The sequence below is a fragment of the Ambystoma mexicanum genome, chromosome 4q, assembly GCF_040938575.1.
Source record: "Ambystoma mexicanum isolate Mex_15411 chromosome 4q, UKY_AmexF1_1, whole genome shotgun sequence".
In the NCBI taxonomy this organism is placed as follows: domain Eukaryota; kingdom Metazoa; phylum Chordata; class Amphibia; order Caudata; family Ambystomatidae; genus Ambystoma; species Ambystoma mexicanum.
This window is the reverse complement of record NC_090928.1, coordinates 1,109,233,931-1,109,258,232: the sequence shown is the minus strand read 5'-3', so window position 1 is coordinate 1,109,258,232 and position 24,302 is coordinate 1,109,233,931. Positions and strand designations below refer to the sequence as shown.

At 50.1% G+C, this 24,302-nt stretch overlaps 1 protein-coding gene across 1 annotated transcript in view; it reads left to right on the top strand.

The window, feature by feature from the left end:
* The window catches only part of COQ8A (coenzyme Q8A), a 1,433,786-nt gene that overhangs the window by 1,337,139 nt on the left and 72,345 nt on the right, over nucleotides 1-24,302 (top strand). The gene's annotated exons all lie outside the window — the stretch shown is intronic.

The following is a 24,302-nucleotide window of genomic DNA, read 5'->3' as shown; positions in this document are numbered from 1 at the left end:
CTTCGACGAAGGCTGTGGGGGACTTGTCTACGGCGGTGGATTTCAGTGTCTAGGATCCGACGGCTGAGGCTTCCACGTGGCAGGTCCTTCTGGCCGGCCTTTACAGTAGGGAGAGTGGGGTCAGGGTGGGCATATTTCCGTTAGGTCTTTCATCTTTATCCTCTAGGTCTGGTCATCTGTCCCTTTTGCTATGGAAAGGACTCCTTTTAGGTTCTGCCCTAAGTGTAGGGTCAGATACCTGTGGAAGGACTAACACAAGACGTGCAACTCCGGTCTCCCCTTAGATCATGACGAGAAGAGGTGTGCGGCTTGTAAACTCCTTCAGCCTAACACCCTTAAGGAGCGCTGTGTAAAGCGGTGGGCTGCGTACGGTATGTCGCAGGCGGAACCCTCTTCCCCCACCGCCACACCCGCCCAAAGTGACGGGGGCACCTCCGATGACCAAACATCCGTTGTGAATGTGATAGACCTCGAGGCGGACAGTTCTAGGTCCGCCACGCCGTTCCCCGACCCTTCAAGGCCTGACTCTAGTCGTGCTTCAGGGACAACACCCAGCGACAGGGGCGTACAAAGAACACATTACACTAAAAACACAACCCCTCCACCTATTTTGACAGGTACGTCGAAAAAGGTGAAAGCGCCAGAAGGACCGTCGGAAATTTCGGTGGATTCCTCAGATCGTTCAGATCCCAAGCCTTCCCCGCATCCGCAGCAGCGTTTGATGACTGGGCATCACAAAACAAACAAGGGTGCTACCGCTAAATCAAGTTTACACGTCGAAGCGCAGAATTTCGATGGTCCCGAAAGGCCAGGTAGGCCCTAACTCTACGACTAGGCCCCAAGGCGAAAAACCTACCGCTAGGCCCTCTAACGCTACGGTAGGTGGTAAATCTACCGATAGACCTTCGGAAACACTATCTCACGCCGATTCGGCGGAAATCGAACACAGTATTGCTGGAATTACTTTGGCAGTTGGGCTTATACTTCCGTTGAAAAACATGGGGCAGGCCGCGGACAAATCTATAGATACTCCATCGTGCCCCGATTCTTGCTATTACAAGGACAGTCAAGAGCCGCTTTCCAACATCCTGAATGATACATTTCGGCGTCAAGGGGCGTAAGAGGATATTTTTCCACCCGCAGGCCCTTCTAGTTCCGCTAAATGGACAAGATAGAAATTTGAAAGGTGCATCGATCGTCTTGAAAAAAAATATCGTTTCCTGAAAAGACCTTGTGGAGAACCTAATCTTCAATCTGCTGCACAGTTACAAGAGGATCAGCCCTCAGTCCCCGTCCATGTAGACATCATGCAAATGGATACTTACCAGGACATTTACAGTGAAGGTGAAGAAACCTCCTTCCTGCAGGGCTACAATGAGGACCAGGAGGACAATTGGGAAGAAACACACCAAGTGGGGACGGACCCGTGGACGCTCCCCCAACAAGATCAGGACACTGATATTCTGTGCCTGGATTCTCCCCCGGCTTGCCAAGCCTCACCTGTAGACGACCAAATGGCCTTCAATGCCATGTTAAGGAAGGCAGCAGATCACTTTCAAATCACTACTCAAGAGGTGATGCCTGAGCAGGACTTTGTAGAAGACATTCTGAAGGAGAAACCCCCTTCTAGCCAGGCCATTCCCCTCTGTTAAGAGAAGATTTGCCCCCTCCCTGGTGTCACCAGCTCAAACCCGGACAGTGAACCCAAGAGTAGAAAAGTTATTTCAGCCAGCTCCTTCAGACCCTAAATTTATTAAAGGGCACACCACCTCCGATACCCTGGTAGTGATTACCACCCGGAAACGGGCAGGAGTACCACTTGCTACGGGGGAGGCGCCTCTGGATAAAGAATCCAAGGGGTTATATGCCTTGGGTAAGCGGGTTACCCCGGCTGCCGCATATACCACGCACATAGCGAATAACACTATGCTGCTGACGAGTTATGCTGACGCTCAATGGAACCTAGTACAGGAAGGGTTCCAGGAGGTCCCAGAGCCCATCAGGTGCAAGCTTCTCACTATTCACTGGGGGCTCTAATCCGGACGAAAGACAGCCTAGTTTTCCCCTCCAATGAGAGGGTTCAGAACATTCTTTTTCATATCCCTCAATATGTAGCCATTTGGGAGGTGACGGTACGCAAAGCCATGCGTCTGCTAGGGATGATGGCGTCATGCAAGAGTGGCTCAACAGCCAGTGGTGTCAGGCCAACGGACAATGGGAAGATCTGGTAGTTGTCTCGCCAGTCCTCGTACTCTTTCTGCAGTTGTGGTCAAGGGAAAACCTTCTGAAGGGGAAAACCTTCACCCCCTCTGCAGTGGAAGCCACTCTCATGACAGACTCATCTCTCACGGGGTGGGGTCTCACCTGCTTCAGTGGACAGCGCATGGAGTGTGATCCCCACACGTAGTGTGCAACCACATAAGCTTACTGGAGCTATTAACGGTGTTCAAAGCATTAAAAGCTTTTCAGATGCAACTATAAGGGAAGACAGTGCTGATTTTAACAGACAGCACTACAACCATGTATTACCTGAACAAACCGGGGGGAACACACTCTCCAGGGCTATCCAAGCTGTCCCAAAACATTTGGATATGGGCTCTCAAACACAAGATGTTTGTTGTCCCAGCATGTTCCAGGGAACTCAGTGTTCTGGCAGACGTGCTCAGCAGAGATTTCCCTCTTCCCATAGAATACTAATGGCGTCTGCACAAAGACATTGTGTCCAACGTCTTCGCAGAATGGGGCTTACCAGAGATTGACCCATTTGCGAATCAGAACGCCCAATGCCAAGATTACGCCTCCAGGCACCCCCAGGACCGCTCCAAGGGGAACAGTCTCTGGATAACATGGTCAGGGAAATTTGTCTACGCCACCCCCCCCCCCCCAACTCCTCTTCTCAACTAGGTGCACCAGGAACCAGTTACCATGATACTAGTGACCCTACACCCATGCCCACAAACTCTGAACTTAGCAGCCTGGCTCCTGAGGTCTTGGAGTTTGGACACCTACAGCTCCCTTAAAGGTGCATGGACATACTCAGGGAAGCTAGGAAACCGAACGCCCGTGATTGCTTTGCCAGCAATTAACATGTTTTGTTATCTGGTGTAATACCAAGGGCATCAATCCTATCGATTGCTCACCCACACACATTGTGCTATACCTAACCCATTTGTTGGACACAGGGTTGGTCTTCAATTCCCTGAAGGTTCATCTGGCTGCTCTTTCAGCCTACACCACGTCACAGCAAAAGGTGATGTGGTGGAAGATGCCGGTAATTAAGGCCTTTATGGAAGGGGTTAAAAAAATGTATCGTCCCATTTCTCACCCAGCTCCTGGATGGGATCTAAATGTGGTTTTAACCAGGCTCATGGGATCTCCCTTTGAGCCAATGCATAAAGCAAGTCTAAAAGACCTTACTTATAAAACGGCCTTCCTAGTGGCTATCACTTCTATCAGAAGGCGTAGTGAACTACAGGCCCTTTCTGTTCTAGACCACTTTGTTACAGTCCACAGGGATAAGGTAGTTCTATGCACGCATCCCAGATTCGTGTCTAAATTCATCTCAAAGTTCCATGTGAACCAATCGATTGAACTACCTTCCTTTTTCCAGAATCCCACTAGCATGGCCGAAAGAAGCCTACACACACTAGATGTGCGCAGGGCAGTCATGTTCTACCTGGAAAGAACCAAACCGCTGAGGAAAACAAACCAATTTTTCGTTTCAGTGGGAGCTGTTAGAGAGGGGGATCCTGTCTCCGAATCAACTATCTCAAGGTGGATTGTCAATTCAAGCCTAGATGTAACGCTCACCTGACTCCCACAGAGGCGCTGATCTGGTCTGGGTTGCTGTGGCCTCTTCTAGGGTGATGCGCAGAACTCGGAAGACCGACTGGACAGGACCCCCAAATCTTGCTTGTCTAAACCGCAGGAGAATCCTTCTGCAGATGGAGAAAGGGGGTTAGCTATCTACGGAGTGACGCTTTGGTTTCCCACCTCCCAGTTCACTCTCCGTTGGCCACCTCCTAAAATTCCCCCCGCTAAGTCTCACCATAGGTTTTGAAAGGATGAACTCTCCATCCTGCCTCTGGTGCAGGGGTGCGTGTATATCCAGTTACTTCACTGGTTAGCTGGAAACGTGAGGTTCAAGTTCACCTGACTTTCCAGGCAAGCGCCGTGAGTATGTAGTTCGTAAAAGTTCAAGAAAATGATCTCCTTTTCATCTGTCTTCGAAATCTGAAGTCCGTTCCTTATTACAGAAACTGCAGGAGTTTTAGGAGTGAAGAATGGAATCGCCGGAAATAACTCTGGTGGATAAGAGGTAAGAGGATTCTTTGAAAATGTCTTTTAAATACATCCAGTAATGCTTTGTCTTTTTTCCCCTTAGGAGCCGGGGTACGGTAACTGCCCAAGAAGCAGCGCCGACCCGAGATGCTGACAGGACCCGCCTAGTACATACAGGTAAGTATTAAAGATGGAACCCAGGTTTCATCATAACGATCCTGCTGCTCACCTTTTTGTCTTTCTTCTTCCCCTAGGTGCAGGTATGCGGTGGACCATGCAGAGGGTCGCGATGAAGAATGAAGATGTTTCGTGGACAGGTGAGTGAGCGCGGCGCTGAGACGCGAAGCGTTTAAAATAAACTCTTCTTCTTCAGGTAGCCGGCGTGACGACTCCAGACACAGGTAAGCAACTGGCAATGTTCTTGTTCTCACCTTCTCTCTCCTCTCCTTCTAGGTGTTCCAGGATCTAATCGGGCGTGGCTGGAGCCGGGATGCAGGAGCTGACACGGTAAGCGTCCAGCTGCTAGGAGCAGAACAACGCGAAGCATGAGCTGCTGTCTGGGTGTGGCTTAAATAGCCTCCAAAGAAGTTCCAGGTATGTATCCTTCCCCAACCAGTTATGTATCCTTCCCTGACCACGCCCGAGTGGCAAAATAGTCCCACAGGTAAAGTAGTCCCATTCAGGCCTCAAGGAGGCCTGGATGTTGCAGCATGGTCTGCATCAGGTAAGTTTACACAATCACTCTTTACATAAGTTCACTTGTTATGAGCCTGGCGCCTATGGCGCCAGGACTGATGTCCAGTATGAGCCTGGCGCCAAAGGCGCCAGGACTGAGTCCACAGGGCCCCTACCAGGGGCCCCTGGACCTCCCCCCGAGAACATGTCTGCTTCCGGGGACGCTGGATCCGATCTGGCTTCTTGGGGGTAGGCATCATGACACTAGAGCACACTACTCGGGGCACCAGGGCTTCCATAGCATTCATTGCATATGTTCCCCTAGAGTCCGTTTGCAAAGCGGCAACCTGGAGTTCTGTACACACCTTTACAAAACACTATTGCCTAGACACTCATTCTAGGTCTGATTCTCAAGTGGGACAAGCAGTACTAGGACATCTTTTGTCTGTCACTTCTCACAACCCACCTCCAACTCCAGGTACTGCTTGCTAGTCTATGCACAGCATGTGATTCTAAGCAGATTAACAAGCATCAGAAGACATGCATTACTTACCGTAATAGCATATCTGATGATTGGATCTGCTTAGATTCACATGCACCCTCCCTACCTTCCCTCTCGGGGAGGACGGAACGTAGACGTCTTACTACTTACTCTCTTCTTCATGTATTCACTCCCAATAGCCTTGGGTTCCCTTATGGCAGAAAAAATACAATCGGAGGGACCTCGGCATGTGAGAGATTTTGGGTATACTACACGTCACGATAGGGATAGTGCTACGGACACGCCTATGCCGACATCCCCTTTCGGTCCCTGAAAGAGAAGATGCAATACTCCGCGGTTACCATGGATGTCGCACCAAATGCACAGCATGTGAATCAAAGCAGATGCAATCATCGGAGATGCTATTACGGTAAGTAATGCATGTCTTATAATGCGCCTGTACACAAGTGTTCCTAGGCGTGACGAGACAAGGGAAGGAAGACTGAGGAAGGACTAGACAAACTATCTTACTAGACCTTGTCATTCAGGTCATGCAAGTGCGAGAAGGACATAGGGGAAGGGGGGAAACAGAGCAGCAATGCTCTGAGTAATTGCAGCTAGGGCAGCCCGGCTCTGGCTAGTGCAAGGAGAACAAAGGACTGTAGGGTTAGTTACAGCCTCTAAGTGTATTGTAGGCCCAGAGGCAGTGCAAGGGTGACTGATCAAGAAAGAGCCTGGTACCCAGTGAGACTGAGGGTAGCTAAGCAACCAGATGGTACAGCAGACAGGTAGGTCAGCAGGGGAGGGAAAGAGCAGAGATGAGGAACGTTTTGAGCTACTTCCGGAACTTCAGGTGGTCGGGCTCAAGTTTGAGGGGGGCAGGGAGGCCATTCCAGAGGAGGCAGAGGAGATAGATCTACCCCCCACTCTCTGCCTGGAGAAGCGTCTAACCCTTCGAGAGTTGGAGATAGCTGAGCAAAGAGCTCGAGAAGGAAGGTATTTTGGAAGAGAGCATTGTATGTAGGCCTGGCACCGGCGCCAGAAAGCCTCGTGGATAACGCAAAGGGTCATCAACTTGATCCCTGCAGCCACCGGGAGCCAGTGTAGCGATTTCGGGGCTAGGGAGATTTCGGGGCTGGGGAGATTGGGTCCCTGGACTTGAGGCTAAGGAAAAGTCTTGCTGTCCTTTTCTGGATTAGTTGCAGAGGGCAGAGAGTAGAGGAAGGCAGATTGAGAAAGAGAGACTGTTGCAGTAGTCCAGCCTAGAGAGAACCAGGGCTCTGGAGACAGTGAGCTTCTGGGGGAAAGTGAGGAAGGGAAGAATCCCTTTGAGGAGGTGCAGCTGGTAGTGGGATGTGAGGAGACAGAGTGGAGTCGAAGATGACGACATTGTTTTTTGCTTCACAGGAAGGCGACGGAAGAGGGTCTAAGGCGGGCGGCCACAGATAGGTGGAAAGCAGGGGTCCTAATGACAAGGATCTCCGTCTTACTGGCATTAAGGCAGAGATCGTGGAGGCGCACCAATCCTAACTCGCGGATAGACAGGAATGAGCTTAAGAGGAGAGGAGGCTGAGTGTCATCCGCATAACACTGAAAGTTAGTGGAGCAGGTACAGATCAGGTTGGCCTAAGGGACCAAGTAGAGATTGAAAAACAAGGGTAAGAGGATAGAGCCCTGGGAAATGCCACAAGTAGGTAGAGATGTGGCGGAGAGAAAGGGACCAAGTTGGACCTGGAAGGGATTGTCCAAGAGTAATGAGGTCAGCCACTCCAGGGTGTGATCTGTGATTCTCGGTCGATTGATCAGGATGGCGGGATTGACTGTCCAAAGCAGAGGAAAGATCAAGGAGGTTGAGGACAGAAGGAATGCTGGACTCAAGATTATAGAGCAGATCTTCATGGGCGTTCAATAGTTTGAATGTCTTTGCATGTCTCTGGCAGCTCTGAAGCCAGACTCGTGGTCATGGAGACAACCAACAGATTCAGTGCGCAGAGTAAACTGGGAGATGGCCAGCTTTCCCAAAAGTTTGCCCAGGAAAAAGGTGATTGAGATTTGGCGATAGTTTGCTGGGCAGATGGCTTCTTGAGGAGGTGCACAACAAGGGAGTGCTTAAGGGGAGATGGAAAGTTCCAGTGGGAAAGAGCGATTATAGAAATCGGCCAAGGCTGGAGTGAAGGTGTCAAAATGGTCCTTGATGGTTCCTGGAGGAGCAGGGGAGCACCAGTTCCAACACATAGATTGGACTCGTCTATAAACCTTGTCAGGTGGTGGAGAGACAGAGGAGAAAGGAGGAGGAGGGGGGAAATGGCCAAAGGAGGGGCCAAGAGAGAGAGTGTGAGTGGAAGAGATGGGTGGCAGGATGTCCTGAGTTTTAGCATAGAAGTGAGAGTCCAGAGCCGTTCAGAGGCCCTGGGAGGGAACAGGCGAAGTAGAGACTGCAACCAGATTGGCCAGTTCCTTTCAGATTTTAAGATATCGTTGAGGCGGTAGTGACCTCTAAATGGGTGTCCAAGATAGTAGTTCGAAAGGCTAGTGGGAATGTTGGGCTGTGACCTTGAGGTTTGAATTGATGGGTGGTGGACAGGTTCCTGCTACCAAATATTGGAGAGATGATGAGCTTAAAGGAAGGGGCAAAGGTTTTTAGTACTCTTGATCTCACTTCCACATTCCAACAGGTCAGCTTACACCTGAGCTTGAGGGAATAGACCACGTTTGTCACTCAGGAAATTATAGGTTCACGAGGATTCCTTTTGGATTGATATTGCTTTTATAACGCACCTATACACAAGTGTTTCAAGGCGGGATTAGTGTTGGCTGCAATATTCTTTGAGTTCTCAAACAATGGGTCTGGCATGGATTCACATGCTCATGAATATTCACTGCCAGGCTGTGAATCCTCTGTAAAAGAAAACACTGTTTAACTTTCACTTAGAAACTGTATTTCTTTAAACCAATTGCTGTCCTCTGGGTCATGCTTCCCCATCCAAAGACAGTCCATAAGCCCCTTCTCTGGCAGCCATATTCAGGTTTTTACCACATGTTTCAGTGTTGGAGTCCTTGGGTTTGTTCTCCGGCCTATTGGTATGTTTTTTTGTGTTTTTGGTGTGAAAAGTTATACATTTCTTTTTAAAGTAGTCTTGTGTGCTCTTTTCTTCTGCCGACTGCGGTGATCCGTTGTCAGTGAAGTTCCACGCCCCTCAAGGGTGAAGATCGTCGAAGATTCAAGACCCTTGTGCCTACTTCGCTCCCTCCGACCATGACTGAGGAGAAAGAAGGAAGGTCCCTTTTCAGGCCCTGTACCAAATGCGGGCTACGGAATGTGTTTGTGGAGGACACTCACCTGCAGTGCCTCTACTGTCTACATCCGGACCACTAGGAGGTAGCGTGTGAAATATGCCTTGGTTTCTCCATCCAATGACACAGGCATAGTAGGCTGGCAGCATAGCTTAACGCAAAGTCCTTTGACCCATGCTCTGAGCACAGTCATGCCTCACCCAGGACCAGCTGGTCCGAGGAGCTGTCCAAGTCCTTTGAGGGCGCCTCATCCGCGGGGGCCCAAGATAAGTCCAAGAGCAAGTTCGAGTCCACCAGGTTCGCTGCAGAAGCGGGTCCCAAAGGGGATAGGGCACGATCGACATGACCTTCCACCTCCTTTGGCAGCCGGCAATGGAGTTCCTCTTCGGAGAGGAAGTCATCTACCCGGCCCGGGCAAAACTACATGAGAATTTTGAGAAGCTGCAGACGGAGAGGGCTCAACAGCCCAAGCACGCTCAACAAGCTCAGAATAAGACCTTGTCGGTGACTCGAGGCAACACCTGCTACTGCCACGACTCCTAGGGGCACTGATCCTGCAAGAATAGCCCCCCACTGCTTGGAAGGTGTCCCTACCCCCAAGGCGCGAAACCGCAGCAGTGACTTTGGTGAAGTCTGCTGGCACGCTAGGAAGGCGGGGGGGGTATCCGGCTCAGGCCCTGGTTCAATACCCTCATGGGGAGAAAGGGAGGTTGAGGAGGCCCTGAAATAGCCCTCCCAGGCCGCCGCCCAAACCATGGCAGTCTCAGACAATGAAGACCAGGAGTCCTTAAATACAGTCCATGTTGAAGAGGATGATGGCGCAGGGCCTAGTTTTCCTGTTCTCAGCTGAGGGAAATTTCCTTGGATATTCTGTCGACTCTGCATACCCTGGTGTCAGATCCAGATGAGGATGGAATGACTCCAGTACCTGTGCTTCCCCAGGTCCCTGCACAGCCGCCAGCGAAGACTAGTCATCCGACGTCTCCATTTCAACCTCTGCCCCCACATCAGGTCCCTTCTCCCCAGCAAACCCAGACACTGGTATGGGGACGGATATGGCCACGACGATGGATGATGACAAGGGTATTGTTGCAGCAGACGGTGAATCATCACATTTGAATGCTCCACATCGGGTGTCCCCGCCAGATGAGGTCGGACCGTTCCACTCCATGATCTCCATAAGCGCGAGGCCAAGAGGAAGACTATCATGGCGGTACCCTTCTGGACCATGTATGGCAAGAGTGCCTGGCCCTCATGAAGAACCCTTACATAGCTCCAGCCAAACTGGATAGGCTGGAGAAGAATTAGTTATGTTAGGCATACTTATTTAGCGCATGTTCGCCCAAGACATCTTGCCGCTGGGGAGGAGAGAGGATCAGTATGCACACCGCAACAGCACCAGAACAAATGAGTTTTTAAAGCTTTTCTGAAGGCAAGATGGTTATTCAAGTGCAGGCCATTCCAGAACCAACCACACCGTGGATGGCGAAAGACTGGAGCAACAAATAGGCCAGTTGATGCCAACCGCAGAGGCCGAGATGGAACATAGCATGAGAACTTGGCACACAGATATTCCGGCCCTTGGGACTGGAGTGCACGGTGAACCAAGCATAGAGTTTTAAAAACAATGCACTGGGCAACCAGTGCAGAGTCGCAACACCGGGGAGATATGAGCACCATAAGGGGAACCGGTGGCAACCCGAGCAGCCATATTCTGTAACGGTTGCAGCCTCAGGATGAGTCCCTTAGTTTGGGAAAGATAAAGGGAGTTGCAATAGTCTAAGCGACTAAGCATGAGCGGCCACCACAGGAGGATGAAGATGAGTGGCGACAAAAGGGAGAATAGATAGGTGGTAATGCCCAGTTTTGCCTACAGCAGAAACCTTGGGCTCCATGGAAAGGGTGGACGATATTATTACCCCAGATTTCTAACCTTCTCATTCTGGATCGGAGGGGGGCCAAAAGGAAGATGCCCAAAGTGAAGTATCAGGTGGATCCCAACACCTCAGTCTTATCCCCATTCAACTTCAGCCAGTTGCGGTTCATCCAATCACCCACGGCTGTCAGACATCTCCTCAGGCCCAACGACATCTCAGCCTGATCGATATCCAGTCGGATCTGGATCGTAGTGTCATCAGCATATGAGTAACATCTGATGCCAAAGAAGCGGATGAGACGCACAAGAGGCCAGATGTAAATATTGAAGATAATGGGTGAAAGAGCGGAACCTTGTGGGACACCTCACAGACGAGTGAAAATAGAAGAGAGAAATGGGGGGGGGGGGTGAAAGAGTCTGAGTTCTATCGGCCAGGAAGGAGGAAAACAAGGCGTGAACCTGGCCTGAGATTCCGACTTGGGCCAGGCGGTGGAGCAGGATGGGGGTGATCAACAGTGTCTAATGCTGCTGACAGGTCTAATAGAATCAGAGCTCCCACCCCACCTGCATGAACCAGTCTGGCCATATTGTTCCCTGGCCTGAACCCAGGTTGGGCAGGATCGACAAGCCCAGTAGACTCCATAAAAGATGACAGCAAAGGAGAAACCAGAGACTCAAGGAGTTTCATAAGAAACACCAGGAATGAAATGGGACAGTAGTTAGGTGACACCGAAGGATTAAATTAAGATTTTTTAAGCAAAAGGATTACTGTGGCGGCCTTAAGTTTGGGGAGGATAAAGCCAGTTTGACAGGAATTAATCACTGCTGTAGTAATCTCGGCCAACAGTTCAGAGGAAATGTCTTTCATAGTAGCCAAGGGGATGGCATCAGAGGGAGACCCTCACTAAATGTGAGAAATGGCAGACTGGACATCCAAGTGAGTGAATCGAGGAAGTCTAGACCATCCCCCAGCGACTGGTCAATATGGATAGGAGATCCAGATATTAGAGCCTGAGGTTGCAACCATTGCTGGATTCGGTGGTATCGGCAGCCGCGAAGAAAGTTTGCCAACCCGTCCTCGTCTTTGGTCCCTCCAGATAGCGAGGGGGAAAGGATGGACGTCATGGGAAAGTTGATTTACACTACAGCGTAGACTATCAAGGCAGGCCAACGTACTGGCGATCCTGGCCAGGTTCCACCTGGAATTATGGTACAAGCTGAGTCCTATTCTGAAGTTCCTCCCCGATGATGAGATGGAGGCAATCGCTCTCTTACAGGAAGGGGAAGTGGCGTCTAATCATGCCATCAGTGGCATTGGATGTCATTGACGCAGGGTTCCAGCAAATGGGGAATGGTGTCTACCTTTGTCCGGGTTGGATAAAAGGCACCCATTTCCATCAGGAAGGCAGAGCGATGGTGCTGGACATGCCCTTTGACGGAGAGAACCGATTTGGGAAGGTTGTCGACTAATCCCTCCAGGCCATCAAAATGGATACACAGACGGCCCGTTTCCTGAGCACTCTCCAGCAGCAATGCTCTTTTCGCTCCTCCAGAGGGTGGGGGGGGGGGCGACTAACAGGCCTTCAAAAGGTTTCTCCACATTGTACCATCAACCTTCCAGATCCACAACTCCTGAAGCCTACAGAGGCCGTTTCCAGACTTACGGTAGCAGAGGACAGCGTCGCCATCTCCCGCAGGTCAGGACATTGTTGCAAGCCTGGAGAAATATCACCACCAACAGGTGGGTGCTGGAAGCTAACGCCCAAGCGCCCATCCTGGAGTTTCAACGTAGGTGTCCGCAGATTACTCGGGTTACCTGTCAGGAGCAGCATATCCCTCAGATCCTGGAAGAGGTACTGGCCATGCTGCGAAAAGGGGCTATAGAGCTTGTTCCTCAACGGCTCTGTAGCTCCAGAGTCTATTCCAGATACTTTCTGTTCAGAAAGAAGACAGGGGGCTGGAGGCCTATCCTAGGATTACGATGTCTGAACAAATGCCTACTGTTGCCAAAGTTCAGGGTGGTCACGTTGCAACACTTGCTCGGCCAACTGGAGAGAGGAGACTTCATGACGTCATTAGTCTTGGATGATGCCTATTTTCACGTCCCCATTCACAAGAAACTTGGTAAGTTTCGTGGTGCAGGGACAGCACTAAGAGTTCAAGGCTCTACCTTTTGGCTTTAAGTCGGCCCCCAGTGTTCACATAATGCCTGGCACGAGTGGCGGCCGATCTACTTCTACAGGGCATACATGTATACCCATACCTGGACTGGCTGATTAGCGCCTGTGGGAACTGGCCGACAGACGCATGGAGGCAACTGTTAGGCTGCTAACAGATCTGGGATTCTCAGTCAACTCTCCAAAGTCCTGCTTAACGCCATCACAGAACGTGCTGTTCCTAGGCGCCAGACTCAATACAGCGTCTTGCCTGGCGTCGCCCTCGGAGGAGAGGATAGCAGCCATTCAAGGAAAGGTGCAACGGCTGTCGGCGAAGACAGCCCCGGTGCGGGCCATCAAGTCGTTGCTGGGCATGTCGTCATCCGACATCTACCTCGTCTGGCTCCGCAGGTTGCAAATGCAACCCCTTCAGGAATTCCTGGACACCCGTGGGATACAGGTATCCGGAAGCTTCACAGATTAGTTCTGTCGTGCAATAGTATGGTTGGGCGTCCGCTCCACCATCGCCCGGGGAGCGGGTTTTCAGAGCCGCCATACCAGGAGACTCACCACGGTCGCCTCACTAGAGGGGATGGGGAGTGCACACCAAATGTCTGCACGCCAGAGGCCTGTGGCTACCGGAGGAGGAGGAGCTTATCAACATCTTGGCGCTACAGGCAGTGTTCTGGGCCTTCAAGCTGTTCCTACTGTCTCTGAAAGGCAAGGTTGTGTGGATCTTTACGGACAACACCGCCACCATGTTCTACATCAGGAAGCATGGGGGCACTCTATCCCTGGTGCACTCCAAAGAAGTGCAGGACTTGTGGGGCTGGGCTGTCGAACAGGGGATGTTCCTCGTCCCTCTCCACCTGGTAGGAGTCTAGAACACCATTGCAGACTCCCTCAGCAGGGAACTTTTCTCCTGCCACGAGTGGCCGATGGAAATCTGGTATCCAGACCTTCTCAGCCTGTCAACATCGCCTTCGGTCAAGCTTCCAGTGGTTTTGGATCTTCTCACCAGGGAAGGAGGTGCAATCCTTCATCGTGATCCATTATCACTCAACCTGAGGGCTTGGCTCCTGCAGCCCTAGAGTTTGGAGGATATTAGTTGCCTGCAGACTGCGGGGGGTCCAAAGCCAGGGCATCGTCTGCTTTGAAGTACTACGGTCACAAATAGAAGCGCTTGCTACCTTGTGCCGGTCTCAGGGATTCCACAGCAGAGTCCAGGGTCTGCCAAGCAGTGCTATGCAACCTGTTCGCCTGAAGTGAGTCTGTTCCAAAGGCAAGAGTTAATTGCTTTTGTTGAGCCTTTCCACCTCCCGTGGTTGTGTAATGTTGCACTATGTATTAGTTAATCATGAGCATGTGAATCCATGCCAGACCCCATGCTGCAGGTTTAAGTTGCTTACCTGTAACTATTGCTCTCCAGCATGTGCCGGGCATGGATTCTCATGCAAACCCTCCCTCTGCGGCTCTTCTTGGTCATAATGCCACTTTACGTGCTTACCAAATCTGAAGATGGCTGCCCGAGGAGGGGCTTGGGAAGAGACAGTCATTGGATGGGGACAGTATGACCAAGAGGACAGTGATTGGTTTAGCTGAGAAATAGTTTTTAAGTGAAAGTGAAACTGTTTCTTTTACTGAGGATTCCCAGTCTGACAGGGAATATACATGAGCATGTGAATCCATGACAGATCCATGCTGGAGAATAGTTGCAGGTAAGTACTTTAACCCTTATGCTCTCATTGCTGGTAAGGCATTGAAGGGGTGGTGTTCTTCCAGGACAATATTTTAGTCTGAGGCAAAACTGGACCTGAGCACGAACACAAGTTGCAGATTATTGCTTAGGTGGGATTAGCCCTAAAGAGGTTAAAGTGCAGATTTAGACTCCCATTGATTTTTTTGGGACACAAACTGAACACAGCAGGAATAGAACCTAAGGAAGTTTTGGTCGCTACCATAAATTACCTAAAAAGTCTAGGCGGTAGGAAGGAGGTCCTGTTATTCTTGGGAATGGTTGAGTTCTACTCCAAATATGTTGAAACCTTTTGCTGATTGATGGGAAAGATTTTCTTTTTGCATCTTTCCCTCCAGAGTTTCCTATGGAACCTCATTCTTTTTGCTTTGGATCTTGTCCTGACTTTTTGAAGGTAAGTAAAGCCTTCAGTTTTACTTCCCTTTTGCTAATTTATTATGAGGAAACAGACTATTCCTTCAGACAAGTAGTACTGGGAAACTATTTGACTTTTGAATTCCTGTATTTTTAACAGTGCACACTGCAACTTGCAGTGCAATGGGGATGCTTGTGTGTCTTTTTACGCATGGGATTTTTGGTTACTTTTATATGTGCCCAGAGACATGCTAGTGGAAGCAGTTTGCATTTTTACTGTTTTTGCATGGATTTTGGTGTGCACATTGGTGTTTACCCTGTATGGCTACTAAACGTGGCTAATGGAAATTGAAAACTGGAAACGGGGACAATCGAATCCTAGTTAGAGCGTTTTGGACAAATGTGTGCAAAGATATGAATTTGAGCAATCTCTTATGATATACAAGCCTACAGAATCGAGCATGGGAAATAATCGACCTACAATTGATTATCAATTTGACTATTCATGATCAATCCTCCTGATGAACCACTGTGTTAAGCGGGGAAACACGTATCAAGGACCTTAATTTAAGACTTATCTTTCATTTTTTTCCGTTTCAAAGCAAAATAAAAATCCACACTTAAGAAAACTGCAATTTGGCAAGTTTATTTTGTTGGCGCAATTTGGATTCCAGTTTCCAATTTCCATAACTCTTTCAATATTGGGCAGTCTCAATATTTGGATATTCCAATTTGCAGACAACTTGAACACACCGGATCAAGCTTTTATCAGGACTCACCAACGGTTGATTGAAGACTGCACTTTTTCTGTCTAAATGTGGCTAATGCCATAAAATGTCTTTGCCATAGGAATTTTGCTTGTTCTTTAGCCATATGGTAGTTGGGCCTTTTTCCTCCAATATAAGGTTATGCACTTGTCCGGGAAAGCTACTGCTTTTGGCGGTTAGTGCGAGTGTCTCCCAAGAAGGGGGCTGCCTTGTCCCAGTCCACAACACTGGTGCCTGAAAGTCTGCTACTGAGGCAGATGTGAAACCAGTAGTTGTCTCTGACTGGATAACTCCTGGCTATTTGAAAGGCGCAGATCCTTACCATTGGTGGGCTTGGACTTGCTTTCAGCTCCGGATCTAGGTAAACTCCTACAGCCATTTCTCAGATCTGCGTTGGAGCCAAGAATCCTTCAAAGAGCAGCAGCCTGTTTAGGATCAAAGGAGGACTTCTGCAGTGGGCCAGTGACGGTCCCGGTGAAGCACTGCTTATCTGGAAAATCTCAGAAGACCATTGTCAGTGGCGTTTCAAGATCCATACTGATCACAAGCTTCTAGTTGGAACTTTCATGAACCAAGCACTGGAAGGGGTGTCCAGGAGGATAATGTGGTCAGTCATTGCAAGACCACGGTTTTAGTGTGGCAAATGTCCCAGGCAAAAACATATAGCTGATTTTTTTGTCTAGGGAGGATAGACGGGAGGAAAGTGAGGAAAACGGCAAGAGAGGAGGAAAGGTAGGTGTAAGGTGTTGAGTTAGTGTTCCTCTGTCGGTGAGGAAGAGTGGGCTAGAGCCATGCAGGATGATTGAAGCAACTCTGAGAGGGTCGAAGTTTGTTGAAGTGGGTGGCCAGTTGAAGGGGCTGGCAATCGATATGAGATCAGAGATGAACTAAGCATGGAAGGGCAGTTGGTGTGTGGAGCCCTTTGAGGCCATACCAATGGCAGTAGGCTCTATACAAGTGATATATAACATAAGGGGGGGGGGGAGAACAATACCGCTGGTGGTGGGAAGGGTGAAGTTAATAGAAGCTGGACAAGAAGGCCATTTGGGTATGACGAAAACAAAGAGAAAGTGGAGGGGGAGGGTGGGAGACGATTGGCCCCCTGGGATGGATTTTGACGTGGAGGATAAGCTGAACTGGTGTGGAATGTGTAGTGAAGCCAACAAAATGCTAAGAAACAGTGTGCAGCTACTTGGCCCCCTCCAGTTGCTGAGTCTACAGTGCCGTTGGATGTTCTGTGTCCCCTCGATGGGGACCAGGAAAAGAAATGTTATGGACTTTTATTGATGGACAAGTACTCTAAATAGGTGGAAGCAGCGGTAGTGCATGATGTCGATTTCAGGGTGGTAGTGCATTTTCTTGGTAGTATTTCAAAGGGAAGGATTTCCCAAAAGGTTGTCTGATAATGGGGTATAGTTGACTTCCAGGTTGGTGGAGGATGGGAAGGTTGAATCTCATGTTAAAGCAAGCAAAATCGGCACACTCCACTCACCATTCCTCTTCTGCCACCCCCCCCTCCCTCCCCAAACTGCTTAGTCTAGAATAGTAAACAAAACAAGGAACAATCACCACAGTCGCAGCCGCCTCCACCCTCTCCAGACCTCTGGCCCTTTCCCAACATTTCAACACCCGTAGTTAGTGAGGGGAAGCCATTCGCCATCTAGGTTTGTACGAGTCATTGAGCAGGTGCATGAGGTATTCCATGTCGTATATTGTCTGTGCTTTCTGCACCCACTCCTGTTCAGATAGAGCGCCCTCCTCCCCTTTTCCAGTGCTGAGCCACGCAGCTTCGTGCTGCAACCAGCAGAGTACGCAACCTGTGGCTCTCCATCCCGCCTCCAACTCAAACAGCAATAAACTCGTTGATCGTTATACATGGCCCCCGTTGTATCCCATCTAGGTCCTTTAGCCAAGACAGCACTTCAAACCAGTATCTTTGTATGAGGGAACACACCCACCACTTATGCGAAGTCAGCCGGTGGCTGTCTACATCGCCAGCATCTTGAAGCTACCCATGTATACATGCTAGCAATCCTTGCCGGCGGGTATTGCCAACGGTGTATTGCCTGGTAGGCCTGCTTTTGGTACTGCAAGGCCAGCATAGATTTCCTAGCCCTGCTGCAAATGGTCACCCACTTCTGGTCGGAGATGGCTATTCCCATGTCCCTGGCCCACCTCTGCCTTGCCAGTGTGCAATCAGCGATGTCCCCCGCCTTAATTCAGCATATAACCTCTATATTGGCTCCTTGGAGCCACTGTCCCGCAGCAGAGTCCCCTCGAAGGGGGTTAGGTCTCTCCGAAGGTTCTCTCCCCATCTAGGACTCATCACCCCCTTGAGTTGCAGATAGTTTTCCTATGTTCAAACATTCCTACAACCTGGCCAGAGTTAAGAATTTACCTGCCTCCCGCAGCTGCCCCGCCCTACACAGTCCTGCCTCATAGCAGGCCTGATAGCTGGCTGGTTCTTCTATCCAGTCCCACAGGGGCGGTGTCCATATACAGCCATGGCGATGGCTATGTCGACAGCCAGCGAGTAGCTACTGCTACACCAGCCAGAAAAGAACTAGGATTGGGTACGCCGGCATTCTACGGGGATATCTTTTTGTGGGACTCAGTACCACTCGCCTGGAGTGACCGGCGCCAGTACCTGGTTATCCATATGAACGCATTGCTTCCCCCAACTCTGCTCTAAGTGGTCCACCATTATCTGTAGTTGTGCCACCCTGTAGTTAGCTTAAGGCCGGGGAAACCCACCCCTCCGTCTCCTGGCGGGACCATTGTTCTGTAAGCCACCCTTGGTCTTGCACCTGCCCACAGGAAACGTAACAGTCTTCTGGATTTTGGCCAAGAAGGGGGTTGGGAGCATCTTAGACAAAAACAGAAGCTTAGAAAGGACTCATCTTAATACAGTTGAGGCGAGCCGGCCATGAAAAATAGCAAGCGGTACCCAACGTTGTAGATCAAGCTTACCCTGTCCCAAAGTGGTGTATTTCCTGTCAAACAGATCCACCATCTCTCTCGTGATTTCAATCCCCAGATATCGGACTCCCTTCTTTTGTATCCTTAACCCCGTATCCCTCAGGAACTCCCCATCCTCTTACTGTCCCACCTGAAATGCCACCAACTATTCAAAGTTGACTTTATACCCTGATAGTTCCCCGTATGTTTCGAGACCCTGGAAAAGCGCTGGGACCAAGGTCCTGGGTTCAGTGATGCAAAGGGCGGAGTCATTCGCAAACAGACCTACTTTATGCTCCCGTCCCCCTAGGTGGACTCCCTTTACCTCCGGATTGCCTTGCAACTCAACTACCCAGGGTTCCATCACTTAGGTGTACAACAGGGGGGTGGGAGGGTGGTAAGGGAGCAGCCCTGCCTGGTACCCCTATGCAGGTTTATCACCCTTGACATTCCTCCATTGACTACCACTTTGGCCTGCAGGGCAGAGTATAAAGTAGTGGGCCCCCATACCGATCCTTCCCAGGACTACTGTCAAAAATTACCAGTTCACCCCGTCGAAAGCCTTTTCGGCATCTAGGGAGGGGAGCATGGCCCCTTCTCTTTACTGCTGGGGCATGTAGTATGTGTAGGTTTTACATGGGTTGTCTGAGCCCTGCCTATTCCGGATGAATTCCGTCTGGTCGGTGTGCAACAAACCCGACAGGAACCCCGCTAATCGTGATGCCAATGTCCTACCAAATATTTTGGCATCCTTGTTTAATAAAGAAATGGGGCGATACGAACCGCAGTATGTGGGGTCTTGACCCTGTTCAGGTATAACCACTATAAGTGCTTCCAGGGAGGAGGGCGTGACTTCAGCCGCACCCCTGATTGAGTTGAAAAGACTTGCCATGGGGCCTGTTAGCAGTTCCTGAAATTGTATGTAAAATGCAGAGGTATAACTGTCCTCCCCTGGCGCTTTATCCGGCTTAAGGAGGGCTATGGTTTCCAGCACTTCCTTTCTTGTCATTTCCACCTCTATCGTGACCCTTTCGCCCTCCTTCAGTCTCTGCATCGTGAGCCTCCCCAGGTACTCCCGTATTGCCTCCTCCCTTCCTTCAGAGGGTGGTCATACAGGGTCTCAAACTGTGCAAAACAATCTGGAATATCACCCTGGTTTCCCAGCAGGTCCCTCTTCCCCTTTGTGTGCCACTCTCCTCTTCACCCTTTGTTCCTTTATGCTATTGGCCAATAGGGTCCCCACTCGGTCCCCCTTTTCATAATACCTTTGTTTGGTATAGTGTCATTTTTTTCAGCACTTCCCTAATCAACAGTGAGTGTAACTCCTGCCTCTTATCCCTCATCCCGGGCAACAATATCTCCCTGTTCACCCCGTGTCGTATGAGCTACGCCTGCATCCCCCTCAGGTCTTCCTGCCACCTTGCCTCAATCAGCCCTCTTGTTTCTTCCGGCCGCCTTGCTTTATGTGGAGGTCTCTGAACGTTGCCATGGCCGCTTCCCGTACCATCTTTCACTGCACCACCCCGTGGCATTGGTATGTGTCCAATCTCTTTATTTAAGTGGTCCTGGAAGACTGTCTCTGAGGAGGCCGTTACACCACTACTTCTGGGGTCCCCGCATTACTTCCTCCACCCACCAGTCCACTACTACCATTTCATGATCTAACCAGATCACCGTTTACATTTCGGGGGCTCTACCATGGCCTCCTGTTCCCTGGGGACCAACAGAAGGTCAATTATTGTGTAGGTTTGGTGTGGGGGTGAGAAGAAAATATGACACCTGCTTGAGGCTATTCAGACCTCCACACATCTTCCCAAAAATGGTCCTGGAGGATCTGTGCAACACCCTATGCTCCCTCCCCTGTGGTTTAACCCAATCCGCCCAAGTTCACCAATCTACCACTGGGTCTATGATGTCATTGAAATCCCCTCCCACCAATGAAGGCCCCTCACCACCCTTCCAATACCAAGAAAACCTTTGAGGAAGGCCAGTTGGTGCATTTTTGGGGGGATACAGGAACGCCAGCGTGACAATCGTCCCATTCAAATGACCCTTAATCGTCTCAAAGCGCCCTCCAAAGCCTCTCCCACAAGCACTTCAGTCATTCGCACAGAGCTCACCACGACAATTCCCACACCCTTCTCGCTGGCTCTGTGAGGCCCGGTATACCTACCCGATGTTCGTCCCCTTCAATGTCCGTTCTGCCCCTTGCCCGTACTGGGTTTCCTGTAAGAAGAGCACCTCTAACTGGAACTTGCAAAACAACCCTGACCGCTTATTTGGGGAATTCAATCCCTTTACATTGTGTGGCCACCTTCCAATTAACCATTGGCTGGCTTCAGTTGAATCCTCTGTACCTCCCCCGTGATAGACGACTCCAAACCGCAGCTGCAACTGAGCTATGCATGTAACCCACTCTTCCTGTCTACCCTCCCCTCCCACCGTCAACCCGTCAACCAGTAGACTGTATTTAACTCTTTTTGGCAACAACCGCCCATACAGGGTGTTCAACCCCACTCCACCGAGACACCTGGGAATCCAAGTCGCTAGGGTGATGACAAACACCCCCCCCCCCATCAACTTCAATAACACAAAAACCACCCTCCCCCGCCCCCCTCATATTATAAGGTAATCAACAGTTCTGTCACGAACCTCCTTCAGCTTGGGGCCTTTGACTGGGTCGCCTGCAATTTTCTGGGGGGGTCGACTCCTTCAGACCACTTTTGGGCTGTGCAAAGGCACTGTTAAACCACTCTCGCAATCTGTGTAGGCCATCCTTTTCTTGAAAAGTCCCCTCCTTTCTTAGTTCCGTCAGCAGCTGGGTTGCTTCCTCGCCGTGCCGGAGCTCGTACTGCTCTCCACCCACCCCCCTCCAACCCCCCCCGGCCCGACAACATTCAAACAAGAGGGCAAAGGAAAAACGCCAATGGTAGCGCACACCACCTTCCTGCAACCATTGTCGGGGGTCTTCATTTTCTCCTCTGTTCTAGGGTGTGATTCGACAAGTCTTGGTAAATCCTTACCGTTGCCCCTTCCCATTCAAGGTCGCCCACCTCTCGGGCCGCCCTCAGAATGTCGTCCTTGTCCCTGTAGTCGTGGCACCTTGCCACGACCAAGCGGGGACCCTTCGCCCCCACATGCGTGGTGGACCGTGTCAAAGCGTATTTCCTTGTCAAATGTCTCGCCCATACGTTTCTTCAGCACCCCAGACAATAAGACTTCCAAGTCTCTGGACGACTCTGCGTCCTTGCCCATATCAGCAGATTGTTCCTCTGCACCCTGTTTTCCACATCATACAGCTTGCTACAGAGTTCACTCTCACGGCCCTCAAGTTCCTTGACCCAGACCTCCAGACCCTCGTCCATTATGTCCACAGCCCTTTGATTGTGCTACAAGGCTTCCACCCACTCTTGAACCTTCATGACCCTCTCTGTGATGGCACCCATCAAGGTCTGCACCTCTGCCCTGAACGCCTTCAGTTCCAGCACATCCTGCTGCAGGGTGTCCAGTCCGCCTTATGCCATGGATCCTCTGCCACCAGATGCATAGCTTAAGCCCTTCTACCCACAGGACCCGGCACCTGGCTCCTTCACCTAACTCTTGCCACCTTAGCTCGCAGAGCTATGGAGGTGGACTTGGGGGGCTGGTATTCTCCCCAAGAACCCAACTTCTGCCTCTGGGTACTGCTGGTCTCATCCTCACCTTGCTACTGGTCTCACTGCAGCCTGTGCTGGGTCACTGGCTTTCCCAGTTGTTCCTTGCGGTCACTCCGGTGTCTTCCTCCTCCCCTCCTCGCTCCCCCTCCACACCTCCCTGCTCTTCCCACTGCTCCATGCTGGTGTGCCTCAGCACTGCCATACCAGCCTCGCTGTTACGGCGGTTTCCCAAGGACACGACCCCTCTTCTCCCTCTTTTCCACCAAGCGGGTGCTTGGTACTGCTACCTGATGTTTCTGGCCACTTCAGTTTTGCTGGTGAGGTGCAGAGGTCTGGTCCTAAGCGGCCATCTCGTTCCCAGCCCGATAGCGGTCTCCGGAGGGTGCATTTTCATGGTTGGCTAGTAGCTTGCAACATCGATTTTTGCCCTCTGGTGTATGCATGTAGGTTTGCACCACATGCCACTACAGGATTGGTCCCATTCAGGGTACTGAGGAGGAAACCCCAGACCACGGCCTATCCCTCTTGGCTAGGTCAAGCACGCTATGAGTGGTAGAAGCAAAGGTTGTCGTGAGTGGTGCAGGACAAGAGAAGAAGGCAACTGGGTATGATCGACTGAAGAGTGTGTAGAGGGGGAATTTTCTGGAATGGGAGATGGGTGCGAGTTAAACTGGGAAGGGTGCCCAAGAGGCCCAGCAGGTTCTGGAGACCACAGAGGATGGCGAGAGTGCTGGATGATGCAGTGGTCACTGAGGGAAGGGTGTGGAACAAAGGCAAGCTGGCAAAGACGGATGCCGAGATCAGAGTGGAAGGGAGTTGATTGGCTGTGAAGGCGGGCAGGTGTTGATTAATGCATCAAATCTCGCAATTGGATAAAATAACAATCCAGACAGGTTTTTCTATGTTCAGCCTGTTCGAATGGGAGGCAAGGGCTGTGGCAGTTGGTGCCAGGTCCTGGAGGTGAGCACTGCTACTGGTGGTCTCTTATCCACAGCTTATCCATACGTGGAAGTACAATTAATTCAGCACATATTCTTACCTGCCTCGTATGCCTCCTTTGTCATAGGAGGGGCCCTCATAGAAGACTCCTAGTGTTCAAATAAGACTTTAAGAAGTTTTTATTTTGTTCTTTGCTGTCTTTTGTGTCTTGGTGACCCTTCCATGATAAATCAGAAAATCACATTAGGATGTTTCCGGCCTTTTGGAATGTTGTGAAAATAAATGTTGATCATGGGCATAAAATCATGAAGGCACAAAGGCCCCCTCCCCCTTTGATGCCGTTAAAACAGTAACTGTGTAAGACTAAATGGATTTGACTTGATCAGAGCCCCTCCTATTTAAGTGCATATTTTCAGTGAGAAAGCATTGGGATGAATTTGAAGTGTTATTGGAGTGTTAATAGAACACAGCTTTCACTGAAAGGAATCTTGATGCAATGTGTTCTTCTACAGAAATGGTGTCCAGATTAGAGAGTCACAGAATAAATAGATATGTTTTTAAGTGTTTTCTGAAAGAGAGCAAGTTAGTTTGATTTGCAGATAAAGTGGCAATGAGTTCCAAATGTTTGATGCCTGGACTGAGAAGGAATGGCTGCCTTTCCTTCCAGTTGGCACGGATGTTCAAAATGTTCAACTGGTTAGATCTTAGCGTTTGTTTTGAAGAACGACAATGTTAGCTAAAGCAGTCTTATTGGGCCAATTTAGTCCTTTAAAGACCATGCATAGGCTTTTAAAGATTATGCGTTTCTTAATTGGAAACCAGTGCAGAGTTCTCAAAGCCGGTGTTATAGGATCATGCCTTCTTGGTTTTAGAAGAATTCTGGTTGCAGCATTCCAAATGCTTTGAAGATGCTGTATCGTAGGTTCTGTAAGGCCTTACAAATGCTATTAAAATCCATGTGTGAGGTTGCAAGTGAATTCCTTAAAGTCACATGTTTAGGGAAGGACAGGAATGGAAGTATGGGCTCTATTTTTCTTCTAAGATAAAGATTGTGTCGCAGTACCAATTTGGCTCTTGAAGGAGAGGGATCCTCAAAGAGGACACCTTGA